We start from the raw sequence: 14,217 nt of genomic DNA on the forward strand, positions 1-14,217 counted from the left end.
AAGCATATCTCACCCAGGGATAACTGCTGGGCCCGGGGCTCAGGCAGGAACGCACACAGAGGAGTCACATGGAACATCTGGAAGAGAGATGGGACACGTAAAACATCTGCCAAGTGCCCAGCGTGGGGCCTACACACAGTAGGGCCTGGGTCACAGGGGGGTTCTTGGTTGTCTGTGGACCTGACCCTGATGGGCTGGCCGAGCAGGCTGCAGGGCAGGTGCTGAGCCAGCCTGGGGAGCAGGATGGGAGAGGCGGGGCCCACTTCTGCTCAGGGCAAGGCCGGATTCCCGTGACCGCACACCTGCTGTGTGCCAGGCGCAGGGCTCAACACCGGCTATTATCTTGTTTAATCTTGGCTGGAGGAGGGTGAAAGAGGGCCAGCCAGCATCTGGGTGGGGGCAGGCCGGGTGGAGAGACGGTGGGAGCCAAGGTCTGGAGGTCGGAAAGCGTGGAGTGGATTTTGGGAAGATGAGCCTGGAATGCAGCTGGGGATCCATTACACGGGACAGGAAACTTTGGGCTAAGAAAGGGAGCGTTATCCTTTTTGTCAGGGAGCGCCAGAGTCTCTGGGTGTTTGTTAAAAAATGCAGATTCTTGGGCCTCGTTGGCTGAGATTTTGATTCAGGAGGGTTGATGTGGGGCCCAGGAACCTGCATTTTTAATGCACCTCCAGACTATTAATTCACCCATGTTTGCTGGTTGGAGGGCAGCTGAGGGGGCTGCATCTTCCGGATTTCCCACACAGGTGGGGAGGCAGCAAAGGCATCGGCCTTTTTCAGAGAAGCCTGGGCTCAGAGAAGTGTGGCCCCTTGTCTGCCGCAAGACCAGGCCAATACTGACTAATAATCTCCACGGTCACCGACTGCTGTTCTAAGCTTGTTCAGTGGCCCTCCTTAAACCCTCAAAACAACCCTCTGCTTCATTCCTGCTGCCCAGACGAGGAAACAGAGGCAGAGTCTGCGGTCACGGGTTCAAGTTCGCACAGCTGGTAAAGGCATGAAGTGCCGTGGGGATGAAGTGAGACTGGAGAGGGCCGGCCTGGCATCTTGGAGAGACCATGCCCTCCCTGTCCCTTCCTTTGGTGCCAGGGTGCAGGTGGAGCTGAGCCTGGAGTTGTGCATGCGAGCAGAGGCCAGGGGCTGCCAGGCGGTGGAGGTGGGAGCAGAGAAGCCGGAGGAGGACGGAGAGCCGGGAAGGCCTCCCGGAGGCGGCAGCGCAGAGTTGCGTAGCTGTGGCCCGAGGCCGGTCATCTGGAGGGTGCTCTGGCGGAGGCAGGTCCCGATCCCGCGGGCGGTGAGGTGTATCCATCCCCGGTGCGCGTCCCGGACGGCGGGCCCCCAGGGCGCACCCGCGCGCAGCCATCCCTGCCCTCCCACCCCAGCGGGGCACGTGCACGCCGGCGGGTTGGGCGGGAGCGCGCTCACGGAACCCCCTCGCCCCCCGCCCCGCCCCGCGCCCGGGTCCGCCAGCCTCCCGCCCCGCGCCCGCGCCGTGGCCCGCAGCCCGCCGGGTTTCTGCCTTACTTCCCTGTGCTTAGAATTTGCAGCCGCATGCCTTGCCGCTCGCAGCCAATTTCACGGCCTCTGGGCTCGGCACGGTGCGCGGGATCGTAAACCCGCGGGGGCCAGGCAGGGGCTGGCGGCAGGCCGCGGCGCGTGCCCCGGGAAGGGGGCGGAGGGGCGGCCCGAGCGAGGGCCTGCGACTTGTTGGCGACGGGGTGTGTGTGTCAGATGGGTATGGACGGGCTGGGAGGGCGGCGCCGCGGGTGTGCAGGCGTGGCCCGGCGTGTGCTGGAGGGGGGTCTGGGAGTGGTTCCGCGTGCGTTGGTGTGCCGGGGGCCCGTGCGCGTTGGCGTGGGAGGCCGTGTAGGGGCCCCCGTGCCTGTGGGCATGTTTGTCTGGGTGTGTATGGCGAAGCCCGAGTGCGTGTGGGGGGCCGTCCACGGTGAGTGGGCGCCAGTGCGTTTCCATGGGTGTGTTGAGGGGCGTGTGTGCCGTGGCCCGCGGGCATGGTGGCACAAGTGTGAGTCGGCGTGTTCAGGTGCGCACCGCTCTATCGGGGTTCTGTGGACAGCTGTGGACAGCGCCTCTGGGTCTCTGTGCACGCGGCCGTCGGAGGGGCTGTGGAACTCGGGTGTTAGTTGCTGCCGGAGTGTCCTGGGGGGTGCTGGTGTGCGTGAGGGTGTTTGCTGGCCACCGGGCTCAGGGTCCAGTGTGGAGGAGGGATCCCTGGGGACCTGGGCCTGGGAGCCCTTTCCAGGCGCCAGCTGGTGCGTCCTTGTCCTCTGCTTTGGAGCGGGGCAGCACAGGGCCCCGGGGCGCACTTCTGTTCGCTGGCCGCCGGCTGCCAGCACTGGGAGGGTCTACGTATGTTTATGAATGGCAGTGTGGAGGGGGCCAAGGCCTCCTGCCTGTGCGGGAGGGCTGGGAGGACCGTCTGGGCTGGTGGGGGGTGCGGGCCAGGCAGGGAGAGGGGCCTCTGGGGGAAGAGAGTGAGTGTATGCGTGTGCATGTGTACACACAGATGGAGGAAGGCGGGGTGGAGGCACGTCTGTCTGGAAGTGCGTGTGTCTGTGCCGGTGGAGGTCAATAGGTGCATTACTCTTAGGGTGAGTGCATATGGCGGCATTACACCCAGCAGGGCACGCGCTGTGGGCACACTGGGAGAAGGGGTGTGTGTGCCCGAGTCATCAACGGGAGATGATAAGCTGGGCGGGGTGGGGGGGTGGGGGGCGGGGCGGGGGGGCGGTGCTTGTTCCCTGCAGCAGAGGGGCTGGGGCCCAGTTGTAGAAGGAGTAGGTCTGGTTGGTGTTGGGGTGACCAATAGGAGGGTGGTGTGGTTGCCCATGTGGGAAGGGAGGGGCTGTGTATGTGAGCACCTGCCCACAGGGAGTGGGAGGGTGTGGGGGGCATCCCCACCTGGGTATGCTGTGCATGTTCGTGACTGAGTGGGGTGTCTGGCTGGGATGTGGGGAGAACCTCCAGGCCCTGGGGCCCTGCGGGGGTCAGGAACATGGGTTAGGCTGGGGTGGGGTGGTAGGAATGGGGTCCCTTCAGCACCCAGAAAATCCACCCATCGTTGTTTGCCCCTCCTCCAGGAACCAGGGAGGGATTGAAAGAAGTCCTGTGGTCCCAGCCCCTTCCCTCCCCTCACTCCTGAGCCCCGTGGGGTAGGATGGGGACCCAGCCTTCCAGCTCTCTTCCCCATCATCTTTCTGATTCCATCTCCCAGCCTCCCTCCCCCCCCACCTCCCCACCTCCATCTCCTTCATCTCCCAGCTTCCGTCTCTCCACTTCCCAGCCTCCATCTCCCTCACCTCTCTGCCTCCATCTTCCTTATTTCCCAGCCTCTATCTCTCCACCTCCCAGCCTCCATCTCCCTGTCTCCATCTCCCCCACCTCCTAGCCTCCATCTCCTAGCCTCCATCTCCCAGCCTCCATCTCCTCACCTCCATCTCCCCCACCTCCTAGCCTCCATCTCCCTGTCTCCATCTCCCCCAGCTCCCAGCCTCCACCTCCTAGCCTCCATCTCCCTCACCTCTCTGCCTCCATCTTCCTCATTTCCCAGCCTCCATCTCCCTGTCTCCATCTCCCCCACCTCCCAGCCTCCATCTCCCCACCTCCATCTCCCCTACCTCCTAGCCTCCATCTCCCTGTCTCCATCTCCCCCGGCTCCCAGCCTCCACCTCCCAGCCTCCACCTCCCAGCCTCCATCTCCCCACCTCCATCTCCCTCACCTCTCTGCCTCCATCTTCCTCATTTCCCAGCCTCCATCTCCCCCGGCTCCCAGCCTCTATCTCCCCACCTCCATCTCTCCACCTCCCAGCCTCCATCTCCCCACCTCCATCTCTCCACCTCCTAGCCTCCATCTCCCTGTCTCCATCTCCCCCGGCTCCCAGCCTCCACCTCCCAGCCTCCCATCTCCCCACCTCCATCTTCCTCATTTCCCAGCCTCCATCTCCCCACCTCCATCTCTCCACCTCCCAGCCTCCATCTCCCCACCTCCACCTCCCCCACCTCCCAGCCTCCATCTCCCCACCTCCATCTCCCCACCTCCCAGCCTCCATCTCCCCCATCTCTCTCCATCTTCTGCCTCTATCTCCCTCCATCCCTCCCCTCTCTCTGCCTCCTCCCTCTCTCACACTGATATTCATTTGTGGTATATTCGGTTGCCATGGGAAACCTAAGAAAGAAGTGAGTGTACCCTTCAAGACTTCAGCATTTTCCCTCCTCCCTCCCTCCTGCTGCCCCCCTCCCCCTCCTTCTCTCCTCCTCTCCTCTCCCTCCCTCCCCTTTCTCCCCCTCGCTTCCTCGCAGGAGGAGAGGACCTGGGTGAGAAGCTGCTGCCGCCGGAGCTGGACCAGGACCCGAGACCCCATTGCTCTTGCTGCTGCTGCTGCCGGCTGCCGCCGAGGGGGGCCTCCCTGAGACCAGGCCAGGGATAGAGCCTTGTGGGCCGGAGGGCCCCCTTAGCCCTCAGACATCGGTAAGGACAGGGTCCTTCTGACCGTGTGCGAGTGTGAGCAGGGCTCACATGACCTGGCCTTGCGAACTGTGGTGTAGCTGGGCCTGTCTCCCGTCCGGCCCTCCCTGCCTTGCTGGGGGGCGGGGGGGGGGGGCCCGCCCCCAGCTGTGGGCGTCCCCACCTGCCCCTCCCCAGCTTCCCTTCCTCAGGGCCTATGAGGCAGCTGGCTGAGTGGCAGGCCTTTCTGGAGGCCGGTACAGGCCCACCGTGGCGGGTGGGAGGGAGTCGCACTGCTGCCCCTTGGCCCGGCGGGGCCTGCCTGCGCCCCAGTGGGGTCGGGGTGTCTGTGCCCAGCCTGGGAGAGCACGGTCTCCTCTCCTCCCTGAGGTGCGGTGAGGGGGGGGGGCTTCCCACTGTAGAAAGGGGCAGACCGAGGGGCTGGGAGTGAGCTGGGAGCAGAGACACGTGGGGCAGAATCAATAGCGGGTCTGGTCTCGGGCGTCTGGAATTCCGTGGGGAGGGCGGTCAGAAAGCTGGAGGCCTCAGACAGGCTGGAGCTCTTCCGTCTGGGCTGGGGCTGGTGGCTGCTCCCGAGGGGAGAGACTGTCACTGTCACCACGGCTGTGTTGGTGGTGGCCACGTGGAGGGAGCTGTGGTCCGGGCGGGTACCGAGTGGTTGCCTTGGCGAGGGAGCCGCCTCTGTGGCATTGTGGTCTCCATGGAGAGAGGAGGAGACGGAGGGAGGAGGCTGGCGGTCTGGGCACCGTGTTGGTGGTTGCTAAGGAGAGCGAGATGCCGTCTCTAGGACGAGGTGGTCCCCACGTGGAGGGGCTGTGGCTGCCGAGGTGTGGAGGGCCCCGGGGAAGGGCCGGTGCTGGGTGCGCCGCTAGAGGGGCCGCGCAGGGAGCGAGGGGGGTGGGGGGGATTCCGTAGGGGGGGGTTGGGGGCACAGGGAGGAACTGCGGCCCTGGGCTTGGTTCTTTGGGGAGGACGGAGGCACAGTGGGTGGGTCTGAGCTGTGCCCTTCACTTCCAGGCTCATCCTGCTCTTCCCTCCCACTTCTGCGGCCAGGCGTCCCCACCTCTGCCTCCTGGAGCCTTCCTCCTCCTCAGGGCCTTTGAGTGGACAAGTCCCCCCCATCCGCATGTTCTCTCCTGGTCCCCAAGTGCCTTGGTCCCTGTCCCTCAGGTTTGCTGTGCTCCAGGATACCCGGCATTGATACCTGCCTTTGAGGCATCAGATAGGGGAGGTAACTTGCCCCAGGCCGCACAGCAGGCACGCGCGCAGGGGGGCTGGGATTGGACCCCTGGGCACCTGTCTCCCCAAATGTCCAAACTCACCTGCCCTGACTCCTCCTCCCCTGGGAGCCTGCCCCTCCGTGACTGCCACACTGAGAGTCATCTCTCTCTCCCCTCAGTCCCCAGGTACTTCTCCGAAGCAAGCATTTCACTTTGATAATTCGAGTAGGAAGCAGCATGGGACGGCAGAGTTCTGGGTTTGAGTCCTGACTCCGGCACTTACCGCTGTAGGGTCTGGGGCCTCAGTTTTCCAGTCTCTAAAATGGAGATGACACACATGCATCTTGGGCTTGCTGGTCTCTGGGGATTGCGATGCCCCTGGTGTGGTTCCTGGCGCATCGTGGACCCTCTGTAAGCGTTAGCCACTGCCACCATCATAATTCCTTTCAAAAATGATCTAAAAATGATTTTCTGACGTGCCTAGGGAGGACAGAGGTGATGTCTCACTGGAGGTCTGCCACACTGCGCCCTTCCCTGTGACCCTTAAGCCCCGGAGGCAATGACCTGACAGCAGGAAGTGGGGCTGGAGAGGAGAAGGGTCACACGGCACCTTGGTTGCTGAGCCAGCATAGAACCAGGTGTTGCTGGCTCCGCGTTCCATGCTACCTGCCTACCTGTTCCAGGGGCCCGTGTGCGCACTTTACTCACGTGGGCCTTGGCTCCCCAGCTGCTGCCTGAGCCCCCTGCCCCCTGGCTTCCTTCACGGGGCCCGAGCGTCCCTTCACGGGCCTGGGGCACGGCATGTCAGGCGAGTGGCTGGTGGTGTCCTGGGAGTAACGGATTCAGGGCAAGTCCTTCCCACCACCACAGACCTGAGTTCAGAGTCTCCCTCTGCCACTTTCTAGGTGGGCGGCCCTGGGCATGTTGCTTAGCTTTTTGGGGGCCTCAACTTTTTTCTTTGTACGATGCATGTGATAGGGACGCGGCTTCACCTTGCCTGCGAGCGGCGGGGGACAACAGTAAAGCCCAAGGTTTGCCGCCTGGGAGGGGCTCCCTGGAGCGGCAGGTGCTCTTTCGAACCCGTGAGCCCTTCCTCACCGTTCCAGTGACCTGCGGGAAGTGGGGGGAGACGTGTCCCGCGTGGCCCCAGATGGCAGAAGGGGGACCAACCAGGCACAGACCTCCGTTCATTCCAAGAGACTTTCTGGTGGTCAGTGCCGTCTTGGGATTGCCTTGCGGGGGAGAGGCAGTGAGCGCTGTGACCCGTGAGGCCACACAAGGCTGGCAGGACCTCGGGTTGGGGATGACAAGACCTCGGGCTGTGGGGTCTTGGGAGCCTCAGCTTCCCTACCTGCAAAATGGGAGGAATAAGAATGAATCCACGTGTGTGGAAGAGACAGGCTTCCCTCGAAGCTGCCTGGCATCCTGTTTTCCAGAAGAGGAAAGCAAGGTGCAAGGAGCTCATGGGGTTTATAGCAGCAACACCACCAGCTCCTCTTTCTGGAGCTTCTGCTGTGTGCTGGGCGCTTCCCCTGGGCTCCCGTTGCACTGAATTCCTCGGCCTTTGTACGGAAGCGGGGGTGGGGGGGTGGGGGGTGTGGGGAGTGGGGGGGTGGGGGGTGGTTGTGGCCCCTCCTGTGCTCAACACTGCTCCCCAGTGGGCTGGCCCCTGTCCCTGTTCTGGTGCTGTGTCGCCTCCCCAGGGAGGCCCTTCCTGAGCGCTCTGTCTGTGACCCTGGGCCTCTTCCCTCTCTTTGTTCCTTTAGCCCCTAACACAACCGGATGCTATTTTTTTGTTTTTTTGTTTTTTGTTTTTTTGCTTATTTATTATTCACCCTTCCACCAGCGTCCGGTGTCAGCTTATGAGGGCAGGAGCTTTCTTGATCTTGTTCCCTGCTCTATCCCAAGTGCCTTGAACGGGGCCTGGCACAGAGCAGGCGTTCAGTAAGTAGGTGGTGACTGCATGGATGGCTAACCTTGCCGGCCACCATGGGACGCCAGTCTTGTCATGCCCATCTCACCCACAAGAGCAGCGAGGCTGGGGAGGGAGACCTGGTCACCTGGCCCCGGATATACAGCGGGAAGTGCGTGGCAGAGCTGGCCTCCGAGCCGCGATTGCGTGGACTCTGGGTCAAGGGCTTTTTCTGCTGCTCTATACCACCTTCACCACCTTGCTGGGGGCCTGGCCTTTCGAGCTAGGGAGTTTGGACTTCACTCTGACCGCAGAGGCAACATAGCAGAAAGACTCTAAAGTGGAGAAGGCTCCTGCCCTAAGGAAGAGCTTTTGGTAGCGGCCTGAGTTGTCAAAAGCCATCAGCTCAGCGCTTGCTAGTTGTGTGCCTCTAGGCAAATTACTTAACCACTCTGTGTCTCAGTTTACTTGTTTGTAAAATGGAGATGACGTCTTGGCTTATCTAGATGGCCTTCTGGGAGGCAGTGGGTTTGGAGCTTCGATTTGCAGGCTTGACTCCAAGGCCCCTTCCCTGGGGTAGAAAAACAGCCTCTGCTCAATTACCCCTGATTCAGTCCTGCGAGGCCTGGGAGGCCCCACCGCTCGTTCCTGAGGGGACTTGAGCTTCTGACTTCTGAATAGGAGATGTTTAAAGTCCTTGGAAAAGGCCATTTTCTGCCCTGGCAGCCTGGGCTCTCGCCCTGCCCGTCCCACCCCCTAAGAAGAGAAGATCGAAGAAAGAAGAAAACTGGTTTTCTTTGAGCACTTAGTGCATGCCGGGGACATTCCTGTCTGCGTCCGCATTCACGGTCACAGCAGCCCAGGCAGAGTAGGGCTTCTTATGCCCATTTTACAGATGACCTGCCTCAGGTGTGGGGAATTTCTCTATAGGGCAAGAGCAGGGATTTGGACCTGGGCTCAGAGGCTCCTGCCTGCACTGTGTCGGGCAGGGGAGACATGACAGAGGCGTCTGGGGTTGGTCTGCTCTGGGGTGACACAGGGCGTGGGCTGCTGATCCTAGCCTCACCAGGACCTAGCTTAGAGAGCCCTGGCCCTGATTTTGGAGGCTGGACCTCGAGAGAGGCTGTGGCGTGGACAGCCTGCTTCCCCCCCGGCCCCAGCCCGGCTCCCACCACCCCCTCCACCCCCAGCCTCCTGCTGGCAGCGACATTAGCCCAGGGAATAGATCTGGCCTTGTGTGCGGTCCCAGTGGTTCACTCAAGACCCCATTTGTTTGGGGAGGAGAAAGGGGGGTCTGTGGTGCCCAACAGAGGTGGGATTCATGGACAGGGCCCGGGGGAGGGGGGTAGGCTGCCTGGTACAGGCCAGGCCTGGGGGAGTGCCAGGAGGGAGAGGGAGAGGAGGAGAGGTCCCGCTTGTACCGTCGGGCAGAGGGTTGTACTCTGAGTGGGGGGCTGTGTGGGTGGAGGCGCAGGAGGAGGGAGGTGGGAGTCTCACCCTCATTACTGCCTATGGTGAAGGAGGGAGAGCATGGTGGCCCTGCCCTCAGGGAGTTCCTAGTCTTCCAGGGCTGGGGCGGATTCTAGACCATCAGTATCCTTGTCTGAGGGAGCCATAGCCATGACTTCAGGGAGTCCCCCGTCTCCCAGGAGCCCTAGTCTGAGGGCAGAGGCTCAGTCTGCTTCATGAGTGTAGGAAGAAAGCACAGTCCCTCTGAGTGGAGGCTCCCTGAGTTCTGGGAAGACTTCCTGGAAGAGGCAGTCCCTAAGGAAGGGGCTAGATTTAGGGCAGGGGCTCCAGGAGGATGTGTTCTGTGGTTGGAAGCAAGGCACAGTGTGTTCCATCCTGATCCTGAATGGTCCTGAGTCTCTGTTTGCTCATCGGTGAAATGGGGACATTACCTGCTTAGTGCTGGGCTCCTGCAGGGGATGGAATGAGACAGGGTTGCGGAGAGGACTGTTTACACGTAGCAGGCCCATAGGGCTGCTGGGGGCTGCATGGTTGGTAAGGCCCGAGGCATTCTAGAAGTTGCTAAAGATCCATCCCCCCTTCCCTTGCCTCCACACTGGGTCAAGTTCAACCATCCTAGCTTCAAGGTTTACAAACACAGGAGAGAGGGCAGGCTCTGTGCTGAGCCATGAGGGGGAGCCAAGGGCCATAGTTCTCCTTCCTGCCTCTGACTTGCTGTGTGACCCTGGCTCATCCGACACCCTCTTGGGGCCTCAGGCTAAGACCCAGCTCCTCTTCCCGAGGATACCATCTGAGGTCTGTGGGGAGACAGGGACCGTCCTCTCCCTGCTCAAGGCTGCACTTTAAGGATGGAGGTGGGAGCTCGCCAAGGATCCCGAGCATCCTGGGAAGAGATGGGCCACGGAGGGGTTGGCAGAGGAGAGCAGGCACCCCAGATGATGGCAGCTTGGGAGCCCTTGAGCTAAGCAGAGACTGGAGGAAGGAGGCCCTTCTTGCCTCCGTCCGACACTGCAGGGTGTTGACTTGGGGGTCGGTGGGTCAGAGCAGAGAAAGTCCTGGGGCTGTTAGATGGGGTGACACAGTGGTCAAGCCTGTGGGCCCAGGCCTGGCTTCAACTCCCCATTCTACCCTAACAAGTTGCCACGCCTCTGCAAAATGGGAATTAAAATAGTACCCACCTCTGAGGATTGATAGTATAAAGAGCTTGGCCCTACTCCTGGCATACAGTGAGTGCACAATACATGCTGACTCTGCTTGTTGTTGGGGTTCCTGGTGGCAGGAGCAGGTAGGCAGGACTTCAGCGGCCCTCCCAGCCACCCCCTCTCAGGCTGTTGGGGATACGCTGTGGCCTGCGGAGTCCTGAGGCCTGCGGTGCCGGGTTAGGAAATGTTGGGGTGTCTGCCTGTCCGGCCCCTCCCGCTCTCCCCAGTACCTGCCGGACAAGGTGTGGACGTTGCTGCTGTGTTTTGGAGCAGATGGCCTGGGCTCCCTGCCAGCTCATTCATCTCCTTGCTGGCTGCATGGTTCTGGGCAGGTCATCTCCAAACCTGAGGTTCTTCATCTGCAAAATGGGATCAAGGTTCTTCATGAGGATTAAGTGAGACGAAGCAGGCAGGCAGCATCATTCACTCCTCTACAGGCATGCGTGACATGTGGCACTTATGGTCCTTGTCACTGCCCTGCTCCTCCCCTCTCTGATCCGTTGGCCTTGGTGGCTGCAGAGGGGGAGGGGGCTTTGGGAATGGGGTTCCTGGCTTGGCTGAGACGGCAACTGACCCGGATACTCCGTTCTGGATTCTGCATTCAGGGGGAGCTCCAGGGAGGAGGAACGGGGCTGTCCTCAGAGACCGTCTGGGCCCGTGGGGCAGCTTGCGGACAGTGAGGGGCCGGGAGAGAGGTGGGAGCTGGGCCTCGGCAGGGCATCAGGACCCGGGAGTGCTGGACGGTCAGACCCCGCAGGGTCTCCATCCCTTTGCCCTGCCCTCCTGGGCAGGCTGACACCCAGAGAGGCACTGGCCCAGGGTCGGTGAGTGGCTGGGCTGAGGGTAGAACCTGGGTAGAACCCAGAACTTTCCTCTTCTGGGGCCCCTGGGCCGCTTCTGAGCAGATCGCCCCAGGGCCCGAGCGGAGCTTTCTTGGCCCTGCCTCTCTCTCTCACTCCATCTGTGTCTCCCCGTCTCCTCTCTGTCTCTCATCTTTCCACTCTGCCCATCTCTGGGCAGCTTTTATGTCCCTTCCTTGGGCCGCGCAAGGAGGGTGGCTGGCTGGCTGGGTGGGTGTGTGCACGTGTGCAACTGGGTGATTTTTGTGTGTTCGTTGAGTGTTGCAGTGTGCAAAGGGGAATGTGTGAGTGTATACACCGCTTTCTTTCTTTCTTTTTAAAAATATTTTATTTATTTATTTGACAGAGACAGCGAGAGAGGGAACACAAGCAGGGGGAGTGGCAGAGGGAGAAGAAGGCTCTCACTGAGCAGGGAGCCCAATGTGGGACTCGATCCCAGGACCCCGGATCATGATTTGAGCTGAAGGCAAACACTTAACTGACTGAGCCACCCAGGTGTCCCTATAACACCCACTTTCTAACTAAGGAACTGACCCCGTGCTCTCTGAGTAGAAAACGGAGGGACAAGCTGGTGCCCCTGCCCCATCACTGGTGGGGCCCTTCCCCGTGTTTCTGGGCCCCCGCAAAAGTGCCCTCAAGTCCCATGTTCCTCCCGAGCTCAGCCGAGGGCCAGCGCCACCATCCCCTTCTAACCTCTCTCCTTGGGCATGCCTGACACACTGTGGCTGCCTCTGTCCTGGACACACGCTCCCCGAGTGCACACACAGACATGCAGACCAGCTCTGTCCTCTCCAAACATTCCAAGAAAATCCTGCTGGGCCACAGTGTGTGTGTGTGTGTGTGTGTGTGTGTGTTCAGACAGAGCGAGCAGGGTCCATGCGTGCACACAGCGCTGTGTGCACACACAGGGCACACACGTGCACCATCTGTTCTTACTCCCATGGGATTCACCTCGCAGCCTCTACCCCTTCACGTGGCCCCTGACTCTACACTCTGGGCCTCTCCCCTTGGGGACAGAGCAGGGGCCTGCCTTGGTCTGCCTTAGCAGAGGGTTCCCTTGCAACTGTTGGCTGAGGGCTTCAGGGAAGACCCCCAGTTGTGGGTGGGATTCCTGCCGGTGGAGCTCCCTGGGACCTGGGCTGTCCCTGGGGCAGAATGCTGAGGACTGGGAATGCTGTAGCAGCTGCTGGGAGGCCATAGTGCCCTTTGCCACCCCCTGCTTACTGTGGCCCGGGACCGTTGGCCGTGGGCCCTTGGCACCAAGGGGAGCTGCTTTGGCACCTGGTGGCCCAGGGCCCCTGGGTGGCCGTAGGAGTGCCTGGGCCTTCTGGAGCTGGGGGTGGGGCAGAGAAGGTGGCTCAGGGGCTCGCTCCCAGCCTCTGCTTACCTCCCGGGGCCCGAGCCAGGGTCAGTCCTGGGACATCTTCGTTCTCTTGGCTGAGCTGAAGCCACCTCAGTGCTGTAGGGAGAGAGTGCTGGGCAAGGAGTCCTAGACCCAGAGTTTGAATCTCAGCTGTACCCCTTGCCCTCTGGGGGACCCAATTCTCCAGCTGTCCATAGAGTCAAAGGGAATCATTTCTTCTTTTTTTTTTTTTAAGATTTTATTTATCTTTTGACAGAGAGAGAGAGACAGCGAGAGAGGGAACACAAGCAGGGGGAGTGGGAGAGGGAGAAGCAGGCTCCCCGCTGAGCAGGGAGCCCGATGCGGGGCTCGATCCCAGGACCCTGGGATCATGACCTGAGCCGAAGGCAGACGCTTAACGACTGAGCCACCCAGGCGCCTGGGAATCATTTATTCTTTTGATTTAACAAAGCCCAAGGAATGCTTACTACGTGCCAGGTACTGTTCAAAGAACTTTACAGAAATTAAATCCTCACAACAATCCAACAAGATGTCATGATCCCCGTTTTATAGATGGAGACCCTGAGGTGCAGAGAGGTTAAGGATCCTGCCCATGGTCCCGGAGTGAGTCAGTGGTGAGACTGGGACTTGAACCTCGGCCTTCTGGCTCCCGGGGGCCCGCCTCCTAAGCAGCTTGCTGTGGGAGCCCTTGAGAGCCCGCCGAGAGCAGTGCCCCAGCAGGGTCTGGGCCAGCCTGGTCCCCTAGTCTGAGCCTTAACGGTGGTCCAGGAAGGCGGTCCTAGGGCATGGTAGGTGTGGCAGCTTGGGACCAGGCTGGATTTGAGTTTCCAGCTCATCACTTACCAAGCAAGTCACTTGACCTCGCTGAGTCTCCGTTTCTCCATTTGTCAAACAGGCTAACAGTACTTACCTGGCAGGGCTGTTGTGGGGACACCGGGTATGCTGCAGGATCTCAGGACGTGGTAGCCAGCTGTGAGGGTTCCATGAGGGGAGAGGGAGGCAGTTTCAGGGCTGGCTTGTGCCAGCAGAGGTGAGTGTGCGGCCTTGGGAGCCTTGATTGGGAGAGGATGAGCCTCCGGGGGGCGCACGGGTAGCCCCTCTCATCGCTGGGTGCACCTGTCCATCTGGTGCGTCTACTGCGCTTCTGGACTCAGGGCTGGGACAGTCAGCTCTGTGTGTGTGTGTGTGTGTGTGTGTGTGTGTGTGTGTGTGTGTGTGTGTTGGGGGCATACCACTGCCCCTGTTGTCACCCACATACACGTACCCACGATGGGGAGACAACCAAGTATCCTCGCTTGTGAGGGCTGGGATACACCCTGGAGACCACCTCACTCTGCTCCCTCCATTGTTGCAGATGGGAAAACTGAGGCCTAGACAGGGGAAGGGGTTTGCCCTGGGGCCCACAGTGAGTTCCAGTTATCTGAAGCTTCATTGCTGGCCAGGAAGTTTTCTAAGAAATACAGTGACGAGCCCTGCCTTCGGTGGCCCGTCCTGGTTACCCTGGCCCATCTCCACAGGGTCAGTGCCTTGCAGGAGGCTTCTCTCCATCCCACGCTGTGTTGATTGGAACAGGGGACACTGAACAGTACAAGCCACGGGCACAGAAACCTTGCCCAGCATGGAGCCTGGTGTGTGCATAACAGGTGCTGCCATGGTAGGTCCTGAATACACATTCACCGACTAAGTGACCCTAACAATCAGCCTTTC

The 14,217-nt window shown here is 61.0% G+C and overlaps 1 long non-coding RNA gene across 1 annotated transcript in view; it reads left to right on the forward strand.

Moving 5' to 3' along the window:
- LOC141370871 (uncharacterized) overlaps window positions 1-14,217 on the forward strand; it is a 36,019-nt gene that overhangs the window by 5,276 nt on the left and 16,526 nt on the right. Inside the window, exon 2 of the long non-coding RNA XR_012375335.1 lies at window positions 4,321-4,486. This is a non-coding gene — a long non-coding RNA (uncharacterized lncRNA). The remainder of the gene's footprint in view (window positions 1-4,320; window positions 4,487-14,217) is intronic.

This window comes from Callorhinus ursinus, unplaced genomic scaffold (assembly GCF_003265705.2).
Source record: "Callorhinus ursinus isolate GAN/ISIS: 27379988/994484 unplaced genomic scaffold, GSC_fseal_2.0 scaffold48, whole genome shotgun sequence".
Taxonomy (NCBI): domain Eukaryota; kingdom Metazoa; phylum Chordata; class Mammalia; order Carnivora; family Otariidae; genus Callorhinus; species Callorhinus ursinus.